This window comes from Salmo trutta, chromosome 31 (genome assembly GCF_901001165.1).
Source record: "Salmo trutta chromosome 31, fSalTru1.1, whole genome shotgun sequence".
Lineage (NCBI taxonomy): Eukaryota > Metazoa > Chordata > Actinopteri > Salmoniformes > Salmonidae > Salmo > Salmo trutta.
The window spans coordinates 38,883,236-38,894,833 of record NC_042987.1 but is presented as its reverse complement, the minus strand read 5'-3'; the positions used below and the strand labels follow the sequence as shown (position 1 = coordinate 38,894,833).

Genomic DNA, 11,598 nt, shown 5'->3' with positions numbered 1-11,598 from the left:
ATTCCATGCATTAAGGACATTATCCATATCAAGTCACCAAGTATATGTTAAAAACCAAGAATGGCTTGCCATAGCGCTGCGAGCAGGGTTCGAACCTGCGCAGGGAGACCCCATTGGATTTCAAGTCCAACGCCTTAACCACTCGGCCATCGCAGCTCCCTGTATTATCTACCAGGCCTTAACCAGTCGGCTATCTCATCCTGTCCATTTTACTTTGGTAAAGACTAGACTATCTACTAAAGAGCCTATTTGAACTGTTTGTCAAGGAATATATATTCTGAGCACTTGAATCAAAGGACAATTCCATGCATTTAGCACATTATCCATATCAAGTCACATGTTACAAATATAGACTGGTTTGTCAATGCACTGCGATCAGGTTTAAAAACTGTACGGGAGAACACAATGGATTTCATTTCCAACCCTTAAACCACTTGCTCATTGCGGCTGTGGGAATCAAAGGAAAGTGATGAGGAGAAAGCACAAGTGGGCTATATACGCTTCGAGCAAGGTTAAAACATGTGTGGGGAGACCCCATTGAAATTCAGGTCCAACGTCTGAAAAAGTCGGCCGTTGCAGCTGTTGGAATTCAAGTAAAGTAATTGGGATTTGGAAACAGACATCATTGGTGCAAAATGGTAAACTTGATTGCACGACATATTGATCTTATTGTGCCAAATCCCGCCTTAACCACTCGGCCATCACAGCTTTCTGAATAAGCTCACACAAAGACAAAAGTCTTCTGAGCACTTGAATCACTGGACAAGTCCATGCATTAAAGAGATTATCCATATCAAGTCACCAAGGATATGTTCAGAATGAGGACTGGTTTCTCATAACGCTGCGAGCAGGGTTCGAACCTGCGCTGGGAGACCCCATTGGATTTCAAGTCCAACGCCTTAACCTCTCGGCCATCACAGCTTGCTCTGTTACCTACCACGCCCTAACCAGTCCGCTATCTCGTTCCGTCCATTTTAACTGTAAAACGTCCAGATCATCGCTACTGAAGTACCTACTTGAAATGTTTGTCATGGAAGATACATTCTGAGCACTTGAATCAAAGGACAAGTCCACACATTATCCATATCAAGGCCCAATGATATGTTAAAAATAAAGACTGCTTTGTCAAAGCACTGCGAGCAGGGTTCAAACCTTCGCGTGGAGAATCCATTGGATTTCGAGTCCAATGCTTTAACCACTCGGCAATCACTGCTTTCTGAGTTAGCTCACACAAGTACAAAAGTATTCTAATTCAACTGCCTAATTGAATTTTTTTTCAAGCAAAGTGAAAATAGCTATTTTCTGAGCACTTCAATCGTTGGACGAGCCCTTAAATTAAGGACAATTTAAATTCAGAGGAGATAGATCCAAGTATTAAAGGTCTGCTTTATCATCGTCCTGAAAGCAAGGTTGAAAACTGGTCAGGGAGACCACATTGGATTTTGATTCCAATGCTTAAACACTTGGCCATCGCAGCATTAGGAATCTAAGGAAAGTGATGAGGAGAAAGCAGAAGTGGGCTATATGCTTCAAGCAAGGTAAGAACATGGGTGGGGAGACCCCATTGAAATTCAGGTCCAACGTCTAAAGAACTCGGCCATTGCAGCTGTTGGAATGCAAGTAAAAGGATTGGGATTTGGAAACAGACAGCATTGGTGCAAAATGGTAAACTTGATGGCACGACATATTGATCTTATTGTGCCAAATAAACTCTGTCCTTTCCAAAGCCTTCAAAGTTTAAAAGTTTAATGTGCAAGTCAAAAAACTATGTGCAGAGAAAGTACAAGTGGACTATTCACTGAGAGTAAGATTTAAATAAGAGCAGGGAGACCCAATTGGGTTTCAAATCCGAGGACTTAACCACCTGGCTCTCTCAGATTTTCCATCGTAAATCTAACACAAATAACAGTATCTGTACTGCGGTGCCTATTTCAACTGTTTGTCAAGGTAGATATATTCTGAGCTCCTGAATCACTGGACAATTCCATGCATTAAGGACATTATCCATATCAAGTCACCAAGTATATGTTAAAAACCAAGAATGGCTTGCCATAGCGCTGCGAGCAGGGTTCGAACCTGCGCAGGGAGACCCCATTGGATTTCAAGTCCAACGCCTTAACCACTCGGCCATCGCAGCTCGCTGTATTAACTACCAGGCCTTAACCAGTCGGCTATCTCATTCTGTCCATTATACTTTGGTAAAGACTAGACTATCTACTAAAGAGCCTATTTGAACTGTTTGTCAAGGAATATATATTCTGAGCACTTGAATCAAAGGACAAGTCCATGCATTTAGCACATTATCCGTATCAAGTCACATGTTACAAATATAGACTGGTTTGTCAATGCGCTGCGAGCAGCTTTAAAAACTGTACGGGGAGAACACAATGGATTTCATTTCCAACCCTTAAACCACTTGCTCATTGCGGCTGTGGGAATCAAAGGAAAGTGATGAGGAGAAAGCACAAGTGGGCTATATACGCTTCGAGCAAGGTTAAAACATGTGTGGGGAGACCCCATTGAAATTCAGGTCCAACGTCTGAAAAAGTCGGCCGTTGCAGCTGTTGGAATTCAAGTAAAGTAATTGGGATTTGGAAACAGACATCATTGGTGCAAAATGGTAAACTTGATTGCACGACATATTGATCTTATTGTGCCAAATCCCGCCTTAACCACTCGGCCATCACAGCTTTCTGAATAAGCTCACACAAAGACAAAAGTCTTCTGAGCACTTGAATTACTGGACAAGTCCATGCATTAAAGATATTATCCATATCAAGTCACCAAGGATATGTTCAGAATGAGGACTGGTTTCTCATAACGCTGCGAGCAGGGTTCGAACCTGCGCGTGGAGACCCCATTGGATTTCGAGTCCAACGCCTTAACCTCTCGGCCATCACAGCTTGCTCTGTTACCTACCACGCCCTAACCAGTCCGCTATCTCGTTCCGTCCATTTTAACTGTAAAACGTCCAGATCATCGCTACTGAAGTACGTACTTGAAATATTTGTCATGGAAGATACATTCTGAGCACTTGAATCAAAGGACAAGTCCACACATTATCCATATCAAGGCCCAATGATATGTTAAAAATAAAGACTGCTTTGTCAAAGCACTGCGAGCAGGGTTCAAACCTTCGCGTGGAGAATCCATTGGATTTCGAGTCCAATGCTTTAACCACTCGGCAATCACTGCTTTCTGAGTTAGCTCACACAAGTACAAAAGTATTCTAATTCAACTGCCTAATTGACATTTTTTTCAAGCAAAGTCAAATTAGCTATTTTCTGAGCACTTCAATCGTTGGACGAGCCCATAAATTAAGGACAATTTAAATTCAGAGGAGATAGATCCAAGTATTAAAGGTCTGCTTTATCATCGTCCTGAAAGCAAGGTTGAAAACTGGTCAGGGAGACCACATTGGATTTCGATTCCAATGCTTAAACCACTTGGCCATCGCAGCATTAGTAATCTAAGGAAAGTGATGAGGAGAAAGCAGAAGTGGGCTATATGCTTCGAGCAAGGTAAGAACATGGGTGGGGAGACCCCATTGAAATTCAGGTCCAACGTCTAAAGAACTCGGCCATTGCAGCTGTTGGAATGCAAGTAAAAGGATTGGGATTTGGAAACAGACAGCATTGGTGCAAAATGGTAAACTTGATGGCACGACATATTGATCTTATTGTGCCAAATAACCTCTGTCCTTTCCAAAGCCTTCAAAGTTTAAAAGTTTAATGTGCAAGTCAAAAAACTATGTGCAGAGAAAGTACAAGTGGACTATTCACTGAGAGTAAGATTTAAATAAGAGCAGGGAGACCCAATTGGGTTTCAAATCCGAGGACTTAACCACCTGGCTCTCAGATTTTCCATCGTAAATCTAACACAAATAACAGTATCTGTACTGCGGTGCCTATTTCAACTGTTTGTCAAGGTAGATATATTCTGAGCTCATGAATCACTGGACAATTCCATGCATTAAGGACATTATCCATATCAAGTCACCAAGTATATGTTAAAAACCAAGAATGGCTTGCCATAGCGCTGCGAGCAGGGTTCGAACCTGCGCAGGGAGACCCCATTGGATTTCAAGTCCAACGCCTTAACCACTCGGCCATCGCAGCTCGCTGTATTAACTACCAGGCCTTAACCAGTCGGCTATCTCATTCTGTCCATTTTACTTTGGTAAAGACTAGACTATCTACTAAAGAGCCTATTTGAACTGTTTGTCAAGGAATATATATTCTGAGCACTTGAATCAAAGGACAAGTCCATGCATTTAGCACATTATCCATATCAAGTCACATGTTACAAATATAGAATGGTTTGTCAATGCACTGCGAGCAGCTTTAAAAACTGTACGGGGAGAACACAATGGATTTCATTTCCAACCCTTAAACCACTTGCTCATTGCGGCTGTGGGAATCAAAGGAAAGTGATGAGGAGAAAGCACAAGTGGGCTATATACGCTTTGAGCAAGGTTAAAACATGTGTGGGGAGACCCCATTGAAATTCAGGTCCAACGTCTGAAAAAGTCGGCCGTTGCAGCTGTTGGAATTCAAGTAAAGTAATTGGGATTTGGAAACAGACATCATTGGTGCAAAATGGTAAACTTGATTGCACGACATATTGATCTTATTGTGCCAAATCACGCCTTAACCACTCGGCCATCACAGCTTTCTGAGTAAGCTCACGCAAAGACAAAAGTATTCTGAGCACTTGAATCACTGGACAAGTCCATGCAATAAAGAGATTATCCATATCAAGTCAGAAAGGATATGTTCAGAATGAGGACTGGTTTGTCATAACACTGCGAGCAGGGTTCGATCCTGCGCGGGGAAACCCCATTCGATTTCAAGTCCAACGCCTTAACCTCTCGGCCATGACAGCTTGCTCTGTCACCTACCACGCCCTAACCAGTCCGCTATTTCGTTCTGTCTATTTTACCTCTAAAATGACCAGATCATCGCTACTGAAGTACCTACTTGAAATGTTGTCATGGAAGATACATTCTGAGCACTTGAATCAAAGGACAAGTGCACACATTAACCATATCAAGTCACCAAGTATATGTTAAAAAAAAAGAATGGTTCGCCATAGCGCTGCGTGCAGGGTTCAAACCTGCACAGGGAGACCCCATTGGATTTCAAGTCCAACGCCTTAACCACTCGGCCATCGCAGCTCCCTATATTAACTACCAGGCCTTAACCTCTTGAAGTTCGCAAGGATAGGGGGCGCTACAGCGCTTTTTGAAAAAAAATGGTGCCCATTTTAAACGGCCTCCTACTCAACCTCAGAAGCTAGGATATGCATATAATTAATAGTTGTGGATAGAAAAAGCCCTAAAGTTTCTAAAACTGTTTGAATGGTGTCTGTGAGTATAACAGAACTCATATGGCAGTCCAAACCCAGCCAACTAGTAACACTGTAGAAACTAAATACATTACAAAGGAACATCTTGATTAGTGTTATGTTAGCTAGCTACAAAGTTGCTTTTGTATCATGACAAGGTGTAGTACTGAAACTATCGAGGTCACCTAGCCAGCTACACCTAGCCAGCTACACGGTCAAACAAAGTCAACAACGCAGCCACTGCTAGCTAGCCTACTCCACCAGCCAGCAGTACTGTATCATTTTCGTCATTTTAGTCAATGAGATTTTTTGCAACGTAAGCTTAACTTTCTGAACATTCGAGACGTGTAGTCCACTTGTCATTCCAATCTCCTTTGCATTAGCGTAGCCTCTTCTGTAGCTTGTCAACTATGTGTCTGTCTATCCCTGTTCTCTCCCCTCTGCACAGGCCATACAAACGCTTCACACCGCGTGGCCACTGCCACTCTAACCTGGTGGTCCCAGCGCGCACGACCCACGTGGAGTTCCAGGTCTCCGGCAGCCTCTGGAACTGCCGGTCTGCGGCCAACAAGGCTGAGTTCATCTCAGCCTTTGCTACCCTCCAGTCCCTAGACTTCCTGGCGCTGACGGAAACATGGATCACCACAGATAACACTGCTACTCCTACTGCTCTCTCCTCGGTCTGCCCACGTGTTCTCGCATACCCCTAGAGCATCGAGCCAGCGGGGTGGTGGCACTGGAATCCTCATCTCTCCCAAGTGGACATTCTCTCTTTCTCCCCTGACCCATCTGTCTATCTCCTCATTTGAATTCCATGCTGTCACAGTTACCAGCCCTTTCAAGCTTAACATCCTCATCATTTATCGCCCTCCAGGTTCCCTTGGAGAGTTCATCAATGAGCTTGACGCCTTGATAAGTTCCTTCCCTGAGGATGGCTCACCTCTCACAGTTCTTGGTGACTTTAACCTCCCCACGTCTACCTTCGACTCATTCCTCTCTGCCTCCTTCTTTCCACTCCTCTCCTCTTTTGACCTCACCCTCTCACCTTCCCCCCCTACTCACAAGGCAGGCAATACGCTTGACCTCATCTTTACTAGATGCTGTTCTTCCACTAATCTCATTGCAACTCCTCTCCAAGTCTCCGACCACTACCTTGTATCCTTTTCCCTCTCGCTCTCATCAAAAACTTCTCACTCTGCCCCTACTCGGATGGTATTGCGCCGTCCCAACCTTCGCTCTCTCTCTCCTGCTACTCTCTCCTCTTCCATCCTATCATCTCTTCCCTCTGCTCAAACCTTCTCCAACCTATCTCCTGATTTTGCCTCCTCAACCCTCCTCTCCTCCCTCTCTGCATCCTTTGATTTTCTCTGTCCCCTATCCTCCAGGCCGGCTCGGTCCTCCCCTCCTGCTCCGTGGCTCGACGACTCACTGCGAGCTCACAGAACAGGGCTCAGGGCAGCCGAGCGGAAATGGAGGAAAACTCGCCTCCCTGCGGACCTCGCATCCTTTCACTCCCTCCTCTCTACATTTTCCTCTTCTGTCTCTGCTGCTAAAGCCACTTTCTACCACTCTAAATTCCAAGCATCTGCCTCTAACCCTAGGAAGCTTTTTGCTACCTTCTCCTCCCTCCTGAATCCTCCTCCCCCTCCCCCCCCCCCCTCCTCCCTCACTGCGGATGACTTCGTCAACCATTTTGAAAAGAAGGTTGACGACATCCGATCCTCGTTTGCTAAGTCAAGCGACACCGCTGGTCCTGCTCACACTGCCCTACCCTGTGCTTTGACCTCTTTCTCCCCTCTCTCTCCAGGTGAAATCTCGCGTCTTGTGACGGCCGGCCGCCCAACAACCTGCCCACTTGACCCTATCCCCTCCTCTCTTCTCCAGACCATTTCCGGAGACCTTCTCCCCTACCTCACCTCGCTCATCAACTCATCCTTGACCGCTGGCTACGTCCCTTCCGTCTTCAAGAGAGCGAGAGTTGCACCCCTTCTGAAAAAACCTACACTCGATCCCTCCGATGTCAACAACTACAGACCAGTATCCCTTCTTTCTTTTCTCTCCAAAACTCTTGAAAGTGCCGTCCTTGGCCAGCTCTCCTGCTATCTCTCTCAGAACGACCTTCTTGATCCTAATCAGTCAGGTTTCAAGACTGGGCATTCAACTGAGACTGCTCTTCTCTGTGTCACGGAGGCTCTCCGCACTGCTAAAGCTAACTCTCTCCTCTGCTCTCATCCTTCTAGACCTATCTGCTGCCTTTGATACTGTGAACCATCAGATCCTCCTCTCCACCCTCTCCGAGCTGGGCATCTCCGGCGCGGCCCACGCTTGGATTGCGTCCTACCTGACAGGTCGCTCCTACCAGGTGGCGTGGCGAGAATCTGTCTCCGCACCACGTGCTCTCACCACTGGTGTCCCCCAGGGCTCTGTTCTAGGCCCTCTCCTATTCTCGCTATACACCAAGTCACTTGGCTCTGTCATATCCTCACACGGCCTCTCCTATCATTGCTATGCAGACGACACACAATTCTCCTTTCCCCCTTCTGACAACCAGGTGGCGAATCGCATCTCTGCATGTCTGGCAGACATATCAGTGTGGATGACGGATCACCACCTCAAGCTGAACCTCGGCAAGACGGAGCTGCTCTTCCTCCCGGGGAAGGACTGCCCGTTCCATGATCTCGCCATCACGGTTGACAACTCCCTTGTGTCCTCCTCCCAGAGTGCTAAGAACCTTGGCGTGATCCTGGACAACACCCTGTCATTCTCCACTAACATCAAGGCGGTGACCCGATCCTGTAGGTTCATGCTCTACAACATTCGCAGAGTACGACCCTGCCTCACACAGGAAGCGGCGCAGGTCCTAATCCAGGCACTTGTCATCTCCGGTCTGGATTACTGCAACTCGCTGTTGGCTGGGCTCCCTGCCTGTGCCATCAAACCCCTACAACTCATCCAGAACGCCGCAGCCCGTCTGGTGTTCAACCTTCCCAAGTTCTCTCACGTCACCCCGCTCCTCCGCTCTCTCCACTGGCTTCCAGTTGAAGCTCGCATCCGCTACAAGACCATGGTGCTTGCCTACGGAGCTGTGAGGGGAACGGCACCTCCGTACCTTCAGGCTCTGATCAGGCCCTACACCCAAACAAGGGCACTGCGTTCATCCACCTCTGGCCTGCTCGCCTCCCTACCTCTGAGGAAGCACAGTTCCCGCTCAGCCCAGTCAAAACTGTTCGCCGCTCTGGCACCCCAATGGTGGAACAATCTCCCTCACGATGCCAGGACAGCGGAGTCAATCACCACCTTCCGGAGACACCTGAAACCCCACCTCTTTAAGGAATACCTGGGATAGGATAAAGTAATCCTTCTAACCCCCCCCCCTTTAAAAGATTTAGATGCACTATTGTAAAGTGGTTGTTCTACTGGATATTATAGGTGAATGCACCAATCTGTAAGTCGCTCTGGATAAGAGCGTCTGCTAAATGACTTAAATGTAAATGTAAAACCCCTAGACAGATCGTAACAGGATGTGGAATTCTGAATTGCGGACTCAACTTCATCACTTTGCCTTTAAATCACACCCTGAGCTATGGTTCATTGAGCACTTCCTATTGCTTCCACTAGATGTCCCCAGTCTTTACAAAGTGGTTTGAGTCTTCTACTGTGAAAACTGACAGAATGAGAGTCTGTGGAACGTGGTCACATGGGGAGGGCCATCACCATTATGACGCGGGCGCCCCTGGCTACCCTCCCCTTTCGAAATGTTTTGAAAGACAATGCAATTGTCCCCCTTGAATATTATTGGAGCTCTGGTTGAAAAAGGCCCTAAAGATTTATGTTATACAACGTTTGACATGTTTGAACAAACTTAAATATATATTTTTTCCATTTTGGTAAGAGAGGAGTCCCGCGGACGATGGTACATTTGGTGCAGCCTTCAGAACGCGCTAACAAGAAGAAGCTATTGGGACATAAAGGATTAACTTTTTCGAACGAAAATACATTTCTTGTGGACCTGGGATTTCTGGAAGTGCCTTCTGATGAAGATAGTCAAAGGTAAGGGATTATTGACAATAGTATACAAGAGTAGATTTGATATGCGATTGTTCCAAGATGGCGCTGACCTGTAACGGTAGCCTATTTTTCTGAGTATCGCATCCCCTTTTATCGCAGTGTCATTACCCAGTAAAGTTATTTTTAAATCTGGCATTACAGGTGCTTTCAAGAGATGTCAATCTATAAATCTTAGAATGACAATATTACCTTTTTAAAATTTTTCGAATAGTAATTTAGTAAATTGTAGCGCTCTTTCACCGGATGCATTTGAGGGAAAATAGTTAGTCAACGTCACGCGCCGATGTAAAATGCTGTTTTTATATATAAATATGAACTTTATCAAACAAAAGAATGCATGTATTGTGTAACATGATGTCCTAGGAGTGTCATCTGATGAAGATTGTCAAAGGTTAGTGCTGCATTTAGCTGTTTTTTGGTTATTTGTGATGCATGTGGTTGGTCGGAAAATGGCTATGTGGCTACTTTTACGATATACTCCTCTAACATAATCTAATGTTTTGCTTTTGCTGTAAAGCCTTTTTGAAATCGGACAACGTGGTTCGATTCAGGAGAGGTGTATCTATAAAACGATATAAAATAGTCCTACATTTGAAAAAATATATATATTCAATTTTGTTATGAATATGGCGATAGGATTTTTCGCTGGATGTTGATCCCGCATACGGGACGGAGACCAGTCGGCTATGTCATTCTGTCCATTTTACTTCTGTAAAGACTAGACTATCTACTGAAGAGCCTATTTGAACTGTTTGTCAAGGAATATATATTCTGAGCACTTGAATCAAAGGACAATTCCATGCATTTAGCACATTATCCATATCAAGTCACATGTTACAAATATAGACTGGTTTGTCAATGCGCTGCGAGCAGCTTTAAAAACTGTACGTGGAGAAAACAATGGATTTCATTTCCAACGCTTAAAACACTTGGCCATTGCGGCTGTGGGAATCAAAGGAAAGTGATGAGGAGAAAGCACAAGTGGGCTATATACGCTTCGAGCAAGGTTAAAACATGTGTGGGGAGACCCCATTGAAATTCAGGTCCAACGTCTGAAAAAGTCGGCCGTTGCAGCTGTTGGAATTCAAGTAAAGTAATTGGGATTTGGAAACAGACATCATTGGTGCAAAATGGTAAACTTGATTGCACGACATATTGATCTTATTGTGCCAAATCACTTCTTAACCACTCGGCCATCACAGCTTTCTGAATAAGCTGACACAAAGACAAAATTATTCTGAGCACTTGAATCACTGGACAAGTCCATGCATTAAAACGATTATCCGTATCAAGTCACCAAGGATATGTTAAAAACAAGGAATGGTTCACCACAGCGCTGCGAGCGGGGTACGAACCTGCGCAGGGAGAACCCATTGGATTTCAAGTCCAACGCCTTAACCACTCGGCCATCGCAGCTCCCTATATTAACTATCAGGCCTTAAAACCTGTTGGGGATAGGGGGTAGTATTTGCACGGCCAGATAAAAAACGTACCCGATTTTATCTGGTTACTACTCCTGCCCAGTAACTAGAATATGCATATAATTAGTAGATTTGGATAGAAAACACTAAAGTTTCTAAAACTGTTTGAATGGTGTCTGTGAGTATAACAGAACTCATATGGCAGTCAAAACCCTGAGACAAATCCTAACAGGAAATGGAAATCTGATGTGTGGAATCACTTTAAACCTTTGCCATTGAAACACACAGGGACTTATTAATCACTTCCTAAGGCTTCCACTAGATGTCAACAGTCTTTACAAAGTGGTTTGAGTCTTCTATGGTAGAAACTGACCCAAAGAGAGGCTTGGAGAGGGCCATTACTACTATGACGTGGGTGCCCATGGGAACCCTTTTGTTCCAAAACCTTTAGTAAGACAATGCAATCGTCCACCTTGAATATTATTGAAGCTCTGGTTGAAGAAGGCCCTAAAGATTTATGTTATACAACGTTTGACATGTTTGAACAAACGTAAATATATATTTTTTGCACATTCGTGACGACAAGTCCCGCGCGCTTCAGTACATTATTAGTAACCTTCGGAACGCGCTAACAAGAAGGAACTATTGGGACATAAATTATTAACTTTTTCGAACAAAACTACATTTGTTGGGGACCTGGGATTCCTGGAAGTGCCTTTTGCCTTCTGATGAAGATAATCAAAGATAAGGGAATATTTACAAT

The 11,598-nt window shown here is 44.9% G+C and overlaps 8 non-coding genes across 8 annotated transcripts; all 8 read right to left on the bottom strand.

Annotated features, from left to right (window-relative positions):
• Positions 1-74: 74 nt before the first annotated feature.
• Positions 75-156, bottom strand: trnas-uga (transfer RNA serine (anticodon UGA)). The gene has a single exon. It is a non-coding gene; the product is annotated as a tRNA-Ser (tRNA).
• Positions 157-839: 683 nt separating this feature from the next.
• On the bottom strand, positions 840-921 carry trnas-uga (transfer RNA serine (anticodon UGA)). Its single transcript has one exon. It is a non-coding gene; the product is annotated as a tRNA-Ser (tRNA).
• A 1,134-nt stretch (positions 922-2,055) lies between these two features.
• Positions 2,056-2,137, bottom strand: trnas-uga (transfer RNA serine (anticodon UGA)). Its single transcript has one exon. It is a non-coding gene; the product is annotated as a tRNA-Ser (tRNA).
• A 684-nt stretch (positions 2,138-2,821) lies between these two features.
• Positions 2,822-2,903, bottom strand: trnas-cga (transfer RNA serine (anticodon CGA)). The gene has a single exon. It is a non-coding gene; the product is annotated as a tRNA-Ser (tRNA).
• Positions 2,904-4,036: 1,133 nt separating this feature from the next.
• trnas-uga (transfer RNA serine (anticodon UGA)) lies at positions 4,037-4,118 on the bottom strand. The gene has a single exon. It is a non-coding gene; the product is annotated as a tRNA-Ser (tRNA).
• Positions 4,119-4,802: 684 nt separating this feature from the next.
• On the bottom strand, positions 4,803-4,884 carry trnas-uga (transfer RNA serine (anticodon UGA)). Its single transcript has one exon. It is a non-coding gene; the product is annotated as a tRNA-Ser (tRNA).
• Positions 4,885-5,094: 210 nt separating this feature from the next.
• trnas-uga (transfer RNA serine (anticodon UGA)) lies at positions 5,095-5,176 on the bottom strand. Its single transcript has one exon. It is a non-coding gene; the product is annotated as a tRNA-Ser (tRNA).
• A 5,572-nt stretch (positions 5,177-10,748) lies between these two features.
• Positions 10,749-10,830, bottom strand: trnas-uga (transfer RNA serine (anticodon UGA)). Its single transcript has one exon. It is a non-coding gene; the product is annotated as a tRNA-Ser (tRNA).
• Between the last annotated feature and the right edge of the window lie 768 nt (positions 10,831-11,598).